Genomic DNA, 18,331 nt, shown 5'->3' on the forward strand with positions numbered 1-18,331 from the left:
TAAGTATTCATTACAGAACAGTTGTTATATTAAAAACATTCACAAAATCAACAATTCCTGTTCTTTTACAGGTTCTGTATTCTCTGTAGCGTTGATATAACGGGTCAGATGATATTTCTTTACTGATTCTACTGAGGCCATGTGCAATTCTGTGTTACTTTGCTTTTGTTTTTGGGTGATGTACACATATGATTTGTCCTTTGAACGTGTAGGTTAATCAGTGACTTTCAGTCATTCTTCAATGGAATTGGTTCCCTTACGCCGGATGTCTGTCAGTTCCTGTCTCTTTCACTGTGTTTGTGACGACGGTGCAGGCAAACACAGCCCACCAACGTCACCTCCAAGGAGAATGAGCTGTAGAAACATCCGGCGCTTGTGACAACACCCTGGACGTTGACGCAGCTGTTCCATTCAGTTGAATCTGACAAACTTGAATTCAGTATCCTTGCTGTGGGCAAGGTGCTGTGCTAGTTGTTATAGGTGTTTCAAAGAGAAATAAAACCAGTGACTGCTCTCAAGGAGTTTATCGTCTGGGAGAAGGGCCTTGATATTTAGCAGAGTAGAAGATCTAAGGCAGAAATGGACAGTTTCTATGAAGGGATAAAAAATGAAGTGCTGTGGGAGGCCCAATTAGGGATTTTTTTTTTCCAGTGGATATAGAAGAATGCTCAATGGAAGGAGTGATGGTTGGTGGGGTTCCGAAGACTGGACCTTACTTGGAAATGGGGGAGGGGGCGAGGGGCTGTCATTGGTCAGAGGCAGAGGACTGAGAAAGCACAGGGCGAGTTTGGGGGCCTGCTGTGCCTGCAATCCGCCTGAGCACACATGCAGTAAAAGGAGATGCACCTAGAAGGGTAGGTGGAGCCCAGAGGGCCTCTGGCACCAGGTGGAGAGACGCATATGCTGTAACTGAGGCCAGGGGGAAGGTGTGGCTTTGGAGCCTGGGTTTGACAAACTGCAGCTGCGTTTATATTCGAGTGTGGAGCCTTTGGAGGCGGGGGGCTGATGGACTGGGGACCAGCTGGGAGACTTGCAATAGCTGAAGCAAGATGTGCTGATGGCCTGAGCCAGGAATGTGACAATAGGACCTGAGAGGGGGCGAGAGGTAGAAAAGCATCATGGCAGGCGCGTCACCATTACGTTGAAATAATGTCTTGTTTCTGCCTGTCCTAGATATTTCTTTCTTTCTTTCTTTTAAAAAAGTTTATTTATTTGAGAGAGAGAGACAGAGAAAGCACACGTGCGTATGCATGAGTAGGGGAGGGGCGGAGAGACAGGGAGAGACAGAATGTCAAGCAGGCGTGGCGCTGTCAATGCAGAGCCTGATGGGGCCTCGACCTCCCAAGCCGTGAGATCGTGACCTGAGCTGAAATCAAGAGGTGGATGCTTAACCGACTGAACCGCCCAGGCATCCCTGTTCTTTCTAGATGTTTCTTACCTCAACAACCTTCCCTTCCCTCATGCACACACACACACACACACACACACACACACACTCTATGTGCACACATGCACACACATACACAGATGAGCAGATATGCATATACACATGCACATTTCCATACCCACGCACACACACGCATACGCGTGTGCATATGCAACGCTCAGACAGCGAGCTCTTCGAGAGTGCAGTTTGCAGTTTTCCCTTTGTGTCTCGGTACCTAGCACAGTGCCAGGCATTTTGTTGGCACTAGATAATTGTTTGCTGAATGGAATAAAAAACAATTGATGTGGGGCGTCAGAGAAAATGAAGAATTGCAAAATATTGATTCTGGCTTGTTACTGGAGTTTGGTAGGCAAACTGTGAAAGTTCTCCTCTGTCCCTTATTAATTGGCTTTGGAATGAAGAGCATGTCTGGGGTTGAAGATGACTTTGATTATAGAAATGTCTGAGAGGATGAAAAAATCTGGTGGAGCCGATCGCGGGTACAGTTGGAAAACCTCATGGCGAGAGCACATCTCCTCTCTCAGGGCCGAGCAAAACTCAGGTGAACTTCAGGGCGTTTTATCAAGGTCTCCTTTTAACTGTAGAGATGGTGTGCTGGGCATGGTCCCTCAAAGGTGTTTCCATTCTAATCCTCAGAACCCTTAACTACGTTAGGTTACATGGCAGAGTGGGACTCACGATGCTGATTCTATGAGGGGGGTTATCCTGGATTATCCAAGGGGGTTCAGTGTAATCACAAGGGCCCTTAAAAATTTTAAAGGTAGACAAAAAAGGCAGAAGCAGAGTAACACGATGTGAGGGCTTTACTGACTATTGCTGGCTTTGAAGATGGTGGAAGGGGCCATAAGCCAAAGAATGAGAGTAGCCTCTAGAAGCTGGAAAAGTCAAGGAAACCTTCTCCCTGGGAGCCTCCAGAAGGGAACACAGCTGTGTTAACACCCTGATTTTATCCCAGTGGGACACATGCCAGACCTTTGCCCTGCAGAACTGTGAGATAATGAATTGGTGCTGTTTTAAGCCACTAAATAGGCAGTAATTTGTATTAATAGTGACGGAAAACTGATCCGGAAGGATAACCAGCCTGCTTACACTTTTGGATTTATTATCGTATTTTAGGGAACATGGTGCCCCAGAATCCACAAGCTATGTCTTGTGTGATGTCTTAGATTCAACCATAGAAATATGTTTTGTTCTAAAATTCCAAATCTTGGTCTGAATATATGTGACTGCCTTAGTGGTGTGAGGTCAGAGTGTATGTTCTTTGATTATGTCATACTGTGTGCAGTGAGGAGGCTGGTGGTTTTAAATTAAGCTTCCTATGCAGTCCCTCAGACAGTATTCATAGATGTGACACTAACGTCTCAGGAGTTGTGAAACACAGTGTGAGTGCTCAAAAATCACAGTGCGTGTCTGTAACCTTGTTTGAGTCACCCTGTTTGTGCTTTGTGGAAATCAGACAGGTTTGAATTTTCATGTTTATAATTCATTTTTTAAGTGGCATGTCTTTTGAAAGAATGCATTTAAATAATTTTTTTACATTCATTATTGTTATTTGTGTCACCGATGTTATGTGAGATGATTAATAATTAGAAAATGTAAGTAATATAATATTAAGTTATATTTCACATAAAACCATAAGCAACCGAGTGGGGATTTCTGTGTCCTAGCAATGTGTGGTTTTGACTTATTATTTTCGTTTTGATGCTTTATCAAAGAATAAATGGCAGGAAAAAATGCTTGAAATATATTCACTGTTAAATTCGCATATACACACTAAGCATGACACATATGCATAATAATCACTTCTTATTCGTAACAAATCCTTTAAAAGCTGGGCAAGGTGCATGTTATTTAAAAATACACTAATTCCTAAAATTAGCATGGACTATAAATTAAATTTTGAGCCTCTGGTAAGTAAGTCCTCACATACAGATAGATTGCTATGAATTTTGATATTTAACTAACCAAATGTTAAGAGAACATAAAGCAGCCTAAAAATAAAGTATAAAATAGGATGACTAATTTTATGTGGCGAGGTTTTACAGACGAAGGAAACTCAGTTTGCAAGTCCCTTTGTAAGTAAAGACTATTTGTTATTCTTAACATTATTCTGAAATCCTTATACGACAAATAATTGCAAGAAACATCTCTAAATATGCTTATTGATAACTTAGCAGAGGCAAAGTTGTAGATGATTTAAATGAGAGGATTAGTGCTGTATTACACTGGAAAATTAATAGCCACTAATTACGTATTTTTCTTTCATTATAAAGCATTAAGAGGGGCGCTTGAGTGGCTCAGTTGGCTAAGCGGCTGACTTCGGCTCAGGTCATGATCTCACAGTTCGTGGTTTTGAGCCCCGCGTTGGGCTCTGTGCTGACAGCTCGGAGCCTGGAGCCTGCCTCGGATTCTGTGTCTCCCTCTCTCTCTGCCCCTCCCCTGCTCATGCTCTGTTTCTTTCTGTCCCTCTCTCTCAAAAATAAACATTAGGGGAAAAAAATCACTAAGAAAGCGCAAGCAGGAGAATGTGATGGCTAAGAGGGCGCCCAGGGAGTCTCACCTCCTGAATCGGAGTCTTGGCTCGGCTACAACCCAGTGACTTGGAGCAAATTATTCAATCCTGTTGTGCCTCCGTTTCCTCGTCTGTAAAGTGGGTGTAAATAGTACTACTTGCCTCTTCGGGTTCTGATGAGGATGAAATTAGAGAATCTGAGACAATTGTTTAGCACCCTATGGCACATAGTAAGCAACATTAAAGATGACCCACTGTTATTAATAAGAGTTATAAATATCCATGTGTTTTTATGCTTTTTAATGTCCTCTTTGTCCAGAAAGGAGATTGAAATATTTCCTTTATATAGCTTGTACCATTGTTAAAATGATAAAACCACAGAAGTTTTTGAATGTAAGGGATCTTGGACATGGTCAGATCTAGCCCTCTCATTTTATTATTGAAAAAGCTGAGGTGGGGCGCCTGGGTGGCGCAGTCGGTTAAGCGTCCGACTTCAGCTCAGGTCATGGTCTCGCGGTCCGGGAGTTCGAGCCCCGCGTCAGCCTCTGGGCTGATGGCTCAGAGCCTGGAGCCTGTTTCCGATTCTGTGTCTCCCTCTCTCTCTGCCCCTCCCCCGTTCATGCTCTGTTTCTCTCTGTCCCAAAAATAAATAAACGTTGAAAAAAAAAAAAAAAAGAAAAAACTGAGGTGTAGAGCATCAAAGGAACTTGTCCAAAGTCACACCATTTTTTCTCTCCTTGTTCATATAGGGTGATTCTCCTTTCTGTGTGGATTCATGAAGCAAATCAACTTTACAGAACTAGTTAGTCTGATTCACACTCTTGCCAGTGGGAGCAAACCTTGTTAGTGTGGGGCACACAGGGTGGGGAGAGACAAAATTGTGGAAATTGAAATGTTTTTCACACAAGGGTGGTGTGCATGGAACCGTCCCACTGAGAATATTTGGAGAGGGTCCCCTTGTTTCTTTTTTTTTTTTTTTAAATTTTTTTTTTCAACGTTTATTTATTTTTGGGACAGAGAGAGACAGAGCATGAACGGGGGAGGGGCAGAGAGAGAGGGAGACACAGAATCGGAAACAGGCTCCAGGCTCTGAGCCATCAGCCCAGAGCCTGACGCGGGGCTCGAACTCCCGGACCGCGAGATCGTGACCTGGCTGAAGTCGGACGCTTAACCGACTGTGCCACCCAGGCGCCCCGGGTCCCCTTGTTTCTTACAGGAAGAGTGGGGTCGTGAATTTATCCGTGTTTCTACACATCGAACAGGCCCCCGGAAAGTTCTTCGTTTCTTTGGCTTGCATTTTCTTATCTGTAAATCTGACATCTGACCAGACTTACTCCCAGGGTGGTCAGGAGGTCAAAACAGAGTCAGCTGTGAGATACAGGAGCCAGAATTTGCAGATGTGACTTCAGTGGTGAAAGTGGTCTAAGATGCAGACAAAGGCAGGGCTAGGAGTGGGTCTGATTCTTACAGCCGCTTGGGGTCAGTAATCAGCACAAGTCCCCTGTTTAGTGATGAAGGATTTTGGGTATGACTTGTAAGCCTGATTAGAGTCAACGACAGCGTGAACTTGGTGCGGGGCAGAGACAGCAAAATGTGAAAGAGCTGGGTGAGGGTGAAAAAGGTACAGGAACAAGAGACTGAGGAGGGGAAAGGAAGTGAATGATGTCTGTTTTGCCTTTCACACAGTTTGTATGTAGTTAGGAGTGAAATAAACAGAAGTAAAGAAGGTCTAGGAAGTCTGTGAAAGAAGAAGGCAGCGCCATAACGGTGCCAATCAAAGTGTGTTTGCGGGGAGGATTCTTTTCACAGGAGACAGGAACATAACAAGAGACTATTATGTGGCTGGACACCCAGACTGTCAGTTCAGTTAGGATCTAGCGAAGGGAAATAGTTTTCAGTAAACCAGATTTTTCCCTGTAAGAAGCTTGATGCTAAGCTTCAGATCAGTAGAGCGAATGGATTTATTTTGGAAATCTTATGGGAGAACAAGGGACAGGACTCTTCGAAGAAGTGTGTTGTGGTTTTACTTAGGACTAAAGATGTTGAAGACTAAAGATGCTCACCATTCTTTCCAGAAATAAAACACCGGGATGGAAGCAATCAGGGCTTCTTTTGGGATGGTGATATCTTTTGGAAAAGAAAAAGACATATTTGGGGATGTAGAACCATACCCCAGGGAAGATGGAGTTAAACCACATTTTAGGGGTTTTTTTGTTTGTTTGTTTTTCGTTTTTTGTTTTTTGTTTTTTGTTTTTTGCCTAAAGTACAAAGGACTGTATAGTCTGTGTATGGGAGAGCTGCCACTGCTGACACCACCAATAATCTAGCATTTATGGCCCATTTACTATGGGCCAGCATTTGCATTTATTATATCATCAAAACTGCATCGCCAGTGTTGAAGGTGGCTACTGTTATTATCCCCACAGATGACTCTAGTGAGGCTTTGAGAGGTTAACTGATTTTACCAGAGTCCGAAGACAAACATTACTGGTACAGTATAAGAAATTACTTCAGTAAATATGCTGTTAGAGGAAGTCTTTCAGGTGTGGAGAACAAGGGCACAGCAATGATCTCTCTATATTGATGGTGCAGCATCTTTGTGAGGAAGAAGGGAGCACCCTGCCGCTGTCTGAGAGGGCAGCTCAGAAGGAGTCCCGAGAGGACAGAGCTTGTGCTATCTGCCCTTATTGAGGCAAGGGCGCCACCTAGAGGTGGAAGGTGGGATAGTATGAGGGGCCACAGAAAATGGGGGGAAAATGCAAGGTTGATGGATGTCCTGAGGGAAGAGAGGGTAGTGAAAGGCAGGCACAGACCAAACACAGACAAGCTGATGAGCTGCCAACAGTGTGGTCAAGAGAGCTCCTGCTCAACAAAGGAGATAAGAGTTGATTGCCCCAGAAAGGACAGGTCTGCAGTGGAAGAAAGGAAAGGAGGGGCCTTCGGCGGGCATGACCTGGAGAGATCAAGACAGTAAAAGTGATTAATCTGTAGAACATGGGACCTGAATCCCTAACGTGAGAATAAGAGAGAAGAGAACTATGATATTCCCTGGAGGAAACAGAAGAGGGAGCAAGTGTTGGGAACCTAAGAAAAGTCACCTATGCCTTTATACAATGTGTAAAGCATGTAACTCAGAAAGGTAGGAAGCCATGGAAGCTGGCTCCTGGAGGCAGCCGTGATGGGCAACACCAGGCAAAGGTGTGGAATAAGGACAGGGTTCAATACCATCATTCCTGCAGATTAAGAAATTAGATGTGTGGTTTTGTAACACTTGTCAATAGGATGAAGTCTATGGTGAGAGATGGGTTGGTTAGGTTCAGGGTTAGGGTTAAATCAATGATTGTTCTAAAGGGGTATGAAGTGAAATCTGTGGTGGAGTTCACATGATAATGAACCTCCACCAAGGAAGAAAAAGGTCGGGTTTGTAAATATATTGAATAAGGAACTGTATCTCAGGGGGAAAAACATGATAGAATTGAAAATAAACAAAGAGTGCCCAATGGAGGTGACAGTTTAGTCAATGTGGGAATATAGATTGAAATCTCTCTCTCACTCTCTTTCTCTCTGCACATGCATACTCTCACAGCCACAATAATACTAGGTAATGTGGCCTGAGTGCCTGCAATGCTTCGGGAACTGGTTTCACAGTGTCGCATGCACTGACTCGTGTCTGCATCCTGGTCACCCTACAGGGGCAGCTATTACGATTCTTTACAAGATAAGGGCACCAAAGCCAGACAGGTGAAGTCACATGTGCCCCAGGCTCCACAGGGAATAAGAGGTAAACAGGAATTTGCACTCCAGGGCTCTGATTCCAGAGCCTCTGCCCTTTACCACTACCACGTACTGCTTCTCAGTGCACACCTATGTGCTTGTTGCAGGCCAGAATGCGTTACCAAAATGATGAATGAGCCCTGGACATTGACCGATGTGTGTATCACAAAAATATAAATTGCGACTGCAAAGTGAGCAGGGGTCCTTTTCGTCCTGTCTTATTTTTGGCTGTATTTGCAGGGTGATTGCATTCGTTCTCAGTAGCTACACAGCAGATGATCCCAAACTTAGTGGCTTAAAACAACATATATTTATTTCAGGGGTTTTTAATTTTAATTTTAGTTTTTAATTTATTATTATTATTATTTATTTTTGTGTGTGTGTGAAGGCTCAACAGTTGTGGGGTGGGGGGGTGTTATTTCTTTGTAAATGTACTCCCAGGGGCTACTGACAGGCTTTGCTACGTTGCGACTTGGGCCACCCTTTCTAACATGGTGGCTGGCTTCTCTTTCTCTAAGACTTTGTCCGGACATCCACCAGAGTGAGTGCTCCAGATGGAACTGGCCATCTTTTAATAAACTCACCTCCCTCACTTTTGTTGTGTTCTTTTAGTTAGAAGCAAGCTGCTGAATTGAGCACCCCCACTCAAGTGAGAGGATTACACATGGCTTGAACATGAGGAGGTGGGATCATTGGAGAACATTATGACTGCAGCCATTATCATACCCCCTTCCTTAGTAACTGCTCCTCTTTCTGTATCTCTAGCTCCACCCTCCTCTTTTTCTCTTTCTACATTGACGGTGGCCTTTAGGATCCTTTAATAACTTCCCTTTCTGCTCACCCCTTTGCTGTGTCCTTATATGTCTCCCCACCCCCCACTCCCCTAAACTTTATATCCTCCCTGGTCAGTATTCTACATACTTATGGCTTCAAACATATACTGGGTTCCTTTTATGTCTGGCTCTGACCTCAGTCTTGAGCCCCCACCTGATGTGGAAGAGGACATCAGCTACCTCCATTTCAGCCTCAGTCTGTACTTTCTAATTGATGAAGTTTGTCTTTCCAGCTTATCTCTTAACTCAGGCAAAAGACCCCCGGGGGAGCATCCCTTGATGGGAACCAAAACTAGCTCCTCAAGCAATAAGGTCTCCCTAAGCCTGCAAGACCCTGCATGACTGACCCCAATACAGTATTGGACTTGACCTTTACTGCCCACCTGCACATACTCACCGACCTTTGCCCCCTATGTTCCTTAGAGGAACCTGGAAGTATTTTCAGCACTTTGGAGATAGTCATTAAGATGCTTGTCCACTGTCTTTCTGGTGTTAGTGTCACAGAAATAAATTCCTTTCTTGTTTCACCACCCCTGGCTTCTCTGCCTTTGGATTTTGTCTTGGTGAGTAGCAAAACCTGGTCTGTTTGGGACTCCTGGAGACAGGTGCTCTTACACCCTTGTGCCCTGGCTACAGATTCATTGCCTGCTGGACAGCCTAGCCTGTCCCGTGGGCAGTTTGGCTAAAAAAAAACAAGTCCATCACCCACATTTTCTCACCCATGACTTTTCTCTATCTCGAACGGTACAGCTGTTCACCAAGTTGTACGCTCAGAAATCCAAGAGATGCTCCTGGAATGCTTTCCTCTCAGTCATCCTCCATGCCCAGCCAATCATTATGGGCTGTCCCTTTTAATTCCTAATCATTTTTTGAAGTTACAGCCTCTCCTATCCTTACAAATGCTATCTCAGTGAAGGTCCTCATCATCTCTTCCTTGGGTTATTAAAATAGTCTTCTTAAAGGGCTTCCTATCTACGATTCATCCCCTCTCAAACCAGTTTTCTCCAAAAAGCAAATCTGATCAAGTCCTTTTTTATAGAAAACTATATACTGGCTCTCCAACACCTACAGAATGAAATCTGGAAGAGATACGGGTGTTGTAGAAATATGGACTATGGAATCAGACACAACTGGGTTCAGTTCTGACTCTACCATTTATAGCTGATTGAGGTTGGGTGCGCTAAAAAAAATCCCTGAGCCTCAGTTTCTTCATCCATAAAATGGAAATAATACCTTCTTTGCAAAGTGGTTAGGATTAAATGAGATAACATAAACTGCTAGGTTTTCCACAAACGGGGGTCATGGTTGCTAATGGGCTGGCTGCATAATTGGCTTTATCTGTTAAGATAATTAGCACATGCAGTTCTCTAAACAGTTTATTCTCTGCTGTTCTTGGATTTTGAACATGAATTTTTCTTTTTGCTTGGAGTGCTCTCTTCCACTTTACCACTTGCTCTGTGGCTTGCTGAATTGGCAAATGGGGTCCCCCTTCAACACTTGATTTTTCTCTTCTGTTGGGACCTCTTTGATCACTTCCCACCAATGGAGAGCTCTCAGACCTCCCTTTACGGCGGTATGTGCTGCATTGGATGCAGTTGTTCTTTTGCACACCTCGCTCCACAGTCAAGGTTGAAACTGTGAGTGTGCAGAGTAGTGTCTGTACATCCCAAATGCCTAGTGCTGTACTGTAGTGTAAGCTCTGGCATTGACTTTTCTTTTTGTGATGCAAGTGCCTGACTTAAGCTTTGATTGCCAAGGCGTCCACTTCAAAGAGGGCCATCTTGAATAAACACATTGCCAGCCACCTGGGCAGATGAAGAGCCAGGCCAACCTCATTCCCTTCCCCTTGCTTTATTTTAGAGATCTTGGTTGATTTTGATTAACTGACCATTTGGGACTCTGGTTTTTTGTTGTTGTTGTTGGGACTCTGGTTTGTTGTTGTTGTTGTTGTTGTTGTTTGTTTGTTTTTCTTCTGGTGCTTTAAATTCCTACTCTTACATTAAAAAAATTTTTTTTTAAACATTTATTTATTTTTGAGAGAGAGAGAGAGAGAGTGCAAGCAGGGGAGGGGAAGAGAGAGACTGAGACATAGAATCTGAAGCAGGCTTTAGGCTCTGTGCTGTCAGCATAGAGCCTGATGTGGGGTTTGAACTCATGGACCATGAGATCATGACCTGAGCTGAAGTCGGAGGCCCAACTGATTGAGCCACCCAGGTGCCCCTCCCACTCTTATATTTTAAATTCATCAATAAAGAGTGAGCCCGAGAAACCCTAGATCCTACCCTCAACCCCAGTAAAAGCAGAATCCTAGACCCATGCACTCTCTCATTTCCTATGAGCTTACTCTGTGGCCCCAGGTGTGCTGTGTGATTTCCAGGTCCTGTAAGTAGTAAACTTTTATTTTTTCAAAGTTTCCTCATGGATATTACTGAAGGGTATCTAGCAGTCATAATAAGAACCACCAGGGCTGGTCCAACCACAACACCGGTCATTGATAGCACAAAACAAGTATTTTCTAGACAGAGATAGTAAGTAAATATTGTTTGGAAAACATGTCCTAACATCTGAGTGAATATTGCTTTTCCCTTATAATTTTAAGGGAAAAACCAAGTTAATTTGTGAAATCTGGAAAATGTAGTTTAGTTTTACCATAGGAGAGGAACAAATGCATTTTAGAATATGTTGAAATTAAAAAATATAAGCCAAAGCTCCATCTAAAAAGGTTGTGGGAGGGTGGGACGTGTAATGAAGGAGAGAGAATGCTTGCAAGATGAAGAGCTGAAACTAAAGGCATTCAGAAAGGCACTTATTTGGGGGGCGCCTGGGTGGCTCAGTTGGTTAAGTATCTGACTTCAGCTTATGTCATGATCTCATGGTTCGTGGGTTCAAACCCTGTGTCAGGCTCCATGCTGACAGCTCAGAACCTGGAGCTGCTTCAGATTCTTTGACTCCCTCGCTCTCTGCCCCTCCCCTGCTCATGCTCTGTCTCTCTCTGTCTCAAAAATAAATAAAACATAAAAAAAATTAAAAAAAGAAAGGCACTTATTTGTATAGGAAAACAGTGAAGAAATCAGAGCATGAGTAATAGGAATCAAACAACAAATAAAGGAAGAACTTCTGAATGGATGAAGTTGATAGAAAGGAAGTCAAGCAATGGCAATCCATCTGATTTGGAAGAAAAAAAAAATGGGTGCTCGACTGTAGAGTACCAGTAGATTAAATGGTGCTGAAAGAGATAGTGTGAATAATGATGTACTTTCTACGAAATGCTTCCAGAGCAGGAAGAGTAACAATCTGAGATTAGGGGACATGGAACAATGACAGAATTAAGGCCAAAGAAGCAGAGAAGTTAATGGCAAAGAAACACTCAACCTCTGAGAATTGGAAAGAGTAGCTTGTCCACAGGAGGAGGGCTGGCTGGACCTTGTCCTGACTCAGGTACCTCGTGAGGCACCTGCTCCTTGGGATTCTCCTGGTCATCTCACTCTTCTCACTGGTTACACCCAGCGCCCTTTGTAAAGTCAAGCCCAGATACTCCAGGCTTAGAAGACGGGCATTATCAGCAAGAGAGAAGAACCTAAGAGGGCCTAATTATGTAAAGTTGTGTGTGTGTGTGTGTGTCTGTGTCTGTGTTAAAGGAAGCCAGTCAGTTTTTTTGTCCTTGAAACAGTTCTATAGGGACACCTGGATGGCTCAGTTGGTTAAGTGTCCGACTTCAGCTCAGGTCATGTTCTCATGGTTCGTGGGTTTGAGCCCACGTGGCTGTGTGCTGATAGTGCGGAGCCTGGAGCCTGCTTCGGATTCTGTGTCTCCGTCTCTCTCTGTCCCTCCCCTGCCTACTCTTTATGTCTCTCACTTTCTCACAAAAATAAATAAACATTTAAAAAAATTGAAACAGTTCTACAAAGAATGTTACTGATAGTATTTTTTGAAATCTCATTTACTCACAGCTCAGAGTTAGCAATGTTATCACGTTCTCAGGGATGGCAAACAATTCCAACTTCGGTGGCAGTCTCTCTGCAGTTTTGAAGCCCAGCAAAGCTGTGGACAAATGTTCACAGCTCTTCATGGCCCATGGGAGAGAAGTGAGGTGACAGGTAGAGAGGAGGAGAAGGCATATATTGCAACATGATTTCATTGATTTTTTTTGTTTTTTTTAATTTTAGAGAGAGAGAGTCCGAGCAGGGGAGAGGGACAGAGGGGAAAAGGGAGAATCCCAAGCAGGCTCCACGCTCAGTGTGGAGCCCGACGCAGGGCTCAATTCCTGAGACCCTGGGATCATGACCTGAGCCGAAATCAAGAGTCAGACGCTCAACTGACTGAGCCACCCAGGCACCCTGATTTCAGATATTTTGAACGCTGATTAAAGAATTTATGGGAGAATTCTGCCTACGGGAAGCTTGGCAAAACCAAAGAGTGTTAAACAGGTTTCTAAACACTTCCACAGATCTTGTTTATGTGACAGAAGACTGATGACTGATGTTGGTCTTAGGGAAAAAACAAAGGAAGGTGCCAAAGGAGAGAATTTTATTAGGTTTAGACTGAGAACAACGTTTGGATCAGCAAACACAGTCTTTCTGTAAGATCATTCAAAGTGTGAGTGCCAGCCAAGTTACTGTAATGTATGAAGAGTCCATACAAAAGTGAAAGGCATCCATCTTTACTCCCAATGGTGAAGAGGAAAAAAAACGCTGCAGGAATAAGAGGTTGTCATAGCCCTTGTCATATTGTGGATTTTAGATTTTTTTTCCCAAGGAAATAACTAGTTATTTAAGGCTGGTGGAGTATAAAGCTAGAAAAGAAACAGTAGGGTAGCCTCAATCCTGTATTAACACATGCAGACAGTATCCCACTGGCAATAAGACAAAAAAAAAAAAAAAAAAAAGAGTCAGCATTTGAAATATGAGAATTATGTCGGGAAAACAGACTGTGTGATCCCCAAAGGGAAATATCCTAAATAGATGCATCCAGTGAGGGCAAGTCAGTAAGAGTTTGGGTGTGTGGTTTAGACTGATTCAAAGAGGCAAAATTGAATAGAAATGAAAATAAAGATGTAGAAATAAATAAATATCGGACATTCACAAGCCATTATTAGAGAACACATAATTAATTTTGCTTGTTGAAAATTTTATGTTGAGCCTTATGGGAAATCTGGGCAAATTGAATGAAACCTTCTGCTACAGGCTGTAAGTAGTGGTTGGTTGCTACCAGATTTTGTATGATTCTCTGTGAGGAGAGTGGGATGTGAAAACTGTTTTACCTGCCTGGTGGAAAGCATTGTCTGCAGGAGAACACACGTTTTGGAAAGCAGGAATAGACAGAGGGCAGGAGGGATGTGACGAGGGAGATGGTGGAACAGGGAGATAAAGGTTGGATCTCTTACAGGGAGAGCAACAAAGTTTCACTAAGAAGTGCCAAAGCAGGTTTGTGTTTAGAAGACAGAAATTGAGGGATTTAGAGGGAGAACATTCAAATCATCCTCTAACAGCTTCAGGAAATAGAAGTAGGGCAGAGTTATGGATGTCATGTGTGATGTTTTATACATCAGGTTTCTGCATACAGCCAGCGTGATGTTCCTGAGGAGACCCCATTCATCCAGGAACAGTGTTGGGGAGCATGATGAAACATCTCATCTCCCCAGATACCACACAGCAAAATATTTTTGGACTCAAGTAGGCAAGATTATCAGGGAAAGAAGAGGCAAGTGGAAGTGACTGAAAGAAGGTTCTTTTTTCAAGAGAAAGAGAAAGACCATGGAAACAAGATGTGAGGTTGATGATGTCTCTTTAGCCTGGTGTAGTTTAAATGTGGGGAAACTAGGAGTGATTTATTGGACTCCAGAAGTACTAGTAAGATGCATAAAAAAATAGAAGAATAAAGATGAAACAAGTGATGGTTTAAATACAATGAAATATGAGTAGATTGATGTTAGAAGAAATTGATATGGCTTATTTCTAGAAATGCAGTTTGGGGAAAATATAAATCTAGAAATTATTAACTATTTTGATCATGTATTCAGTGGTCGGAAATTAAGGGAGTCATTTCAATAAAAACTTAGAAACATGAGGAAACCTCTAATATTTGGAATTAATAGGATCCTAGGCATGGTCTCCACATGACAACATTTCTATGATTAGATATGCTTGATAATAAGATTTTTCTAGCCACAGTTTTAATTAGGTTTCTCTGAAGACTCAAGTATATTCTAGGATGTCTGGAGGTACAGCTCATCATTCTGGAGGCTCCAGAAAATCTGTCAAAACTAGAAAAAAAATGAGTGCCCATTTCCATAACTCAAACTGTAGCTGTGTTCAGCCAACATAACAGACCACAACAGAATCCTGTCGGTCAGTTATTTCCTTTAGACGAGACCGAGACCATGGGTGACTCATTCTTTTCCCCCACCAGAATTGGCCAGCTCTTTAGGTATCATACAGAGGATATTTTTGAATTCACTTGGTCATGTGCTCTCATGATGGGATTATGCAGAACAAACAAACAAACAAACACTGAAACCCATTAGAAAGTTCATTCTTTAATATAGCGAATATTCATTACAATAAAGGAAAAGCACTGGACTGCGGTCTGGACAGGCCGTCTCTTAGAGGAATGAGCATCGCGGGAAGATACTGTCTCCGGAGGACAGGCCTCAGGTAACAGGAACACAAGTCGACTGGTACCTGTGTGACTTCTGGTAATGGCCGGGGACAAGCAGACAGCCTGTCTCATCAGGATGCGCGGGCCCAGGCCCCTGCCGGCTGCCGTCACCACGCCGGCTCTTCTCGTCCAGCCCAGCGAACCCCAGGCCAGCAGCGTGGCCCTGAGGAGCTGGCTGAAAGAGTCCTGGGCTCACCCGTGGCGGCTGTTGGCTGTGCCGGTCGCTCTGGTCTCAGCGCTGGTCAGCAGCGTGGGGCGCCTTTCGGTACACTTGCCGGTGGACTGCATGGCAGGCTACGGCAGGAAACGCGTGCTCGGCGTGCCGGGGCGTTGTGTGTGGTCCTCCCGGAGGGCGTGAAATCCAGGGACAGCCCTTTCCTCGCCGTCAGTGTGAACCGTGGGGCGGGGGCCGCGGGGCCTTGGCAGTTGTGCCCATTCTGCGCCAAGCCGGGCTCTGCCATGCCGATTCTCTGTTATGGTAGGTGCCAGTTTCGATTAGACTCTGTCACTTGGATTGTACTTCCTGGCATTGTGGGGAAAAAGCCAAATCCTGTTTATTTTATCCTATCTTTTTTAAGTGAGAAATACAGAGGAAGAAAGAGAAACTGGGAGAAAAATAGTCTTTTCAATAACCTGAAGTTCCATATTGAAATACAAGGATGGCAGCAATAACTACAGAGCTCCGCAGAAATACAAATTTAATATACTTCCTCCAAAAAAGTAATCATTCAGAATCCTTTTGTGTATCTTTTCGTGATACAGGATTTGGGATGTTCAGACAAAAGAGTCACCGGTCTTTAAGAATAAAGGATTACTGTGACAGGGACAGAAGAAACAACAGATAATGAACATGATTAAAAGATTAGTTAATACCTCTTACTATATGTCTACTCTGACATACAGCCGAGGACACCTCTATCTTGCTGGTAAAGCAGATGCATGTGATATTACAATACTCGTCAGTGCCCAGCCATGATCGCCCCGCGTCGTTTGTGCTCTCTCAGAGCGCCAGGCAAGGATTTTTCATTAAGTGCATCATTTACAACTCGCTGCAGTGGTTCCACAAAGTCAATACATATCCTTAACAGAAAGCAAAGAATGAAGCATGCAAAAGAGAAAGAGAGACAGGATATGGGTCCAGCGGTTGTCAGGAGCCCTGGGTGTGTGTTCCATTCATTCCAGGCTCACTGCCCGGGGCTTTGATTGCAAGCAAAGAGGAAGAGCATGTGTCCGCATATCCGCCTACCCTGATCTGGGTTCCCTCGACGATGGGGTTCTGGGTCTGGGAGCCAAATGGGAAAGAGTAGGCAGGTGCAATTTGGGGAGACGTTAATAGGCCAGCTAAGATATTCTCATCATATCTGAATCCCAAAGGTAATAGGAAATATTTTGCTGAAATGGATAAAAATGACCCATGAATGACTTTTCTCTTTCCCATCAACATCAAAACCTACAAAAAGGGGAGCATAGTGAAGTTCCCTCATCAACGATAATTCGGGCATCATTCCATAAAAATTTGTAATGGTGGGGCATCTGGGTGGCTCAGTTGGTTAAGCATCTGCCTCTTGGTTTCGGCTCAGGTCATGATCTCACTGCTTCGTGGGTTCAAGCCCTGAATCGGGCTCTGCGCCGGCAGCGCGAAGCCTGCTTGGGATTCTCTCTCCTTCTCTCTCTCTGCCCCTCCCCCTCTTGCGCTGTCTCTGTCTCTCTAAAAATAAATAAATAAACTTAAAAACAATTTTAAAAATTAAAAAAAAATTGTAATGGTTTAGGCTGACATTTTATGAGAGACGTTGCCTTAAGTGGTTATAGATGTCTGAAATGATGCCAAGTATACATTAGTAATCAGGTGCTTATTCACTTATTTCACAAGTAATTTCTAAATCTATACAGTGTGCCAGACGCTATGTGAGGCAAGAGGAATAGAAATAAATAAATAAGGGAAACAGTCACTTTCCTCAAGAAACCTTGGGTTGAGCTAGCAAGCTATCATAAAGCAAAAGCCATGGGAGGAAGGCAGTTGTCAAGAATCCTGGACAAGTAATTGTATTCAGGTAAATGTAATTCTGTTCGCAAGGACATAGTTGTATCAGTAACACAGGAAATTTAATCCATCAAAAAATTTACATCTTAACAGGAGGAAAAAAATCCCTCGTGATTATTATCACTACTTTGCTTTATATATCGGTGGGTCTATTTATAAAAATAAAACCTACAGTTTTCTTCTATAAATAATTTAAAAATTTTAACGACTTAAATACAGTATGTGATTAATATAGCAGGCTAAGTAAGTTAGCCCTGTGTTTAAGGAGAAGAGAAATGAGTGTGATCCTCGTGGAGATTTGCCTAGAGACCTTGAGTAAATCCCTCCTCTTTTAGTTTTTTCCAATTTCTTTCCTTTGGTTTGCTTCAGGACCTGTGCTTGGGAAGGAATCCTGAATATATGGAAAAAGAAACTTCCCAGGATACTTTTAGGGCAATCCCCCGCCCCCCTTTTTAATGGCTTTTGGTAGTTTAGAAAACGGTGCAAATGAACAAGCCCATGGAGCGTTTATGGAGAAAGGGAGGACACCAGGAGAGCATTATTTTAAAATGAAAATCCTTCACCAGCACAGACTTACTTTTCCGACCTGGATTCCAGCCCTGGCAGCCAGGATACCAGTGAATCTCTAAGAGAAATTGGGTTTAACAGGTGCCTTCAATGCTTTTCTATTCAGCCCTGGTTTCGGGGAATTTACTAGAAAGTCAAGGGAGCAATCTGGTGAGCAACCTATCTGATCTGAAATGAACAAAACAAAGGAGTTAGGTTTCACAGGGTGAGGGGCCGCTGGCTGCTTTGTTGTTGAGTTTGCTTCTTTATTCTCTTTTGTGCTCAGGGTCCTGTCCCAATTATGGTTGAAACAGCCAGCTTTGAGTTGGCATGCAGGCTGGCATGGCATCGCCCAACCCCATTTAAATCTCTGCACTTGCTGAAGCAGATCCAAACGTTTTTTTTTTTTTTTTTTTGTAAAAGAATTTCCCACGTGGAGATAGATTTTTAGAGTCCTATTTTTTCTTCTCTTTTCTATAACGTTTTGGCTACAAATCTATTACTTTACCTGTTTCCTG

Source organism: Herpailurus yagouaroundi, unplaced genomic scaffold (assembly GCF_014898765.1).
Source record: "Herpailurus yagouaroundi ecotype Mexico unplaced genomic scaffold, PumYag 142, whole genome shotgun sequence".
Lineage (NCBI taxonomy): Eukaryota > Metazoa > Chordata > Mammalia > Carnivora > Felidae > Herpailurus > Herpailurus yagouaroundi.